General features: G+C 47.4%; 1 non-coding gene across 1 annotated transcript; it reads left to right on the forward strand.

The window, feature by feature from the left end:
• Positions 1 to 347: 347 nt before the first annotated feature.
• On the forward strand, positions 348 to 420 carry Trnar-acg (transfer RNA arginine (anticodon ACG)). The gene has a single exon. It is a non-coding gene; the product is annotated as a tRNA-Arg (tRNA).
• Positions 421 to 1,123: the final 703 nt, after the last annotated feature.

Raw genomic sequence — 1,123 nt, forward strand, 5'->3', positions numbered from 1 at the left:
TGTAACTGGTGCGGCAAGCGTGAACTTGGAGAACTTGCCGTAACTTCAATTTTCCACACATCTTCCATTTCGTGGCTGTCGCGGCAGAAGGCATGAAATTAGGTTGTAACTAGCGTACGGAGCCCAGCAAATTTGGTCAACATTACGGTTTAAATGGCGGATAAACATCCTCAATGCGCCTCAACTCATGTGCTAAGTAGCCTCGTAAGCTGGCAACATAAAACGGCGATCCGAAGCCGACGCTCTTGATCCACCACGTGAGTTTAAAAATACACTAAACGCTGTTCCTATTTTTATGTTCGAATTGCCGTGAGTTGGTTGCTTAGCAGCGCACGGTGCATAAGTCGGGTCCTGTGGCGCAATGGATAACGCGTCTGACTACGGATCAGAAGATTCCAGGTTCGACTCCTGGCAGGATCGCGCTCTCTCAAGGAATTGTGCTCCTCTTTTTGCACGAAATGGAGAAAAGAACATAAAATAAGAAGAAGGGCATGCTGTTCCGTTCCGTACCGTGTGCTATGATTAGATAAGATTTATTTGCCTGCCCTTGACCCACTTCGCTGACGTGACTGACCGATTATATAGGAAACGTACGTTTTGCGACTCACCAACACACATACAGCTTTCTCCGCCCGTCGTCTGCCGGGCCTTATCTTATCATTCCGTCGCCTACCGTTTGCCGATCGCGTCGTATTGAAGTTCGCTGCTCTTCGCAATTAATCCCTCGCCAGGGTGCGCTGCTTCCGGACGGACCGGAATGTGAATCGAACGAACGTCACAATTTCGGTTCCACTTCAGCTGCGTGGAGAAAAAATGAGAGTCAGGAAAGCAGCAGATTAACTTCGAGCGAGAACCGAACGAAGGGTCACCGAGAGCCGAAAGGACATAGATCATTTAAACGTGAAAAAGCCGCTTACGGCGAAACGTTTCCCGTCAACGACATTACAGAGAGAGAGAGAGAGACAGATCTAGAGTAGGAGAGAGGGAAAGAGCACGTTTGATAATAAATAATGATTATAAGTTACGTTTCCATCCTTTTGTTTTTGGTGTCGCGACTTTCCACGGGATTTTTCTATCGAATTCGTTCAAATATTGCCATTATGCCGCTCGGAGGAAAACTTTC

Source organism: Anopheles bellator, unplaced genomic scaffold (assembly GCF_943735745.2).
Source record: "Anopheles bellator unplaced genomic scaffold, idAnoBellAS_SP24_06.2 scaffold02857_ctg1, whole genome shotgun sequence".
NCBI lineage: Eukaryota > Metazoa > Arthropoda > Insecta > Diptera > Culicidae > Anopheles > Anopheles bellator.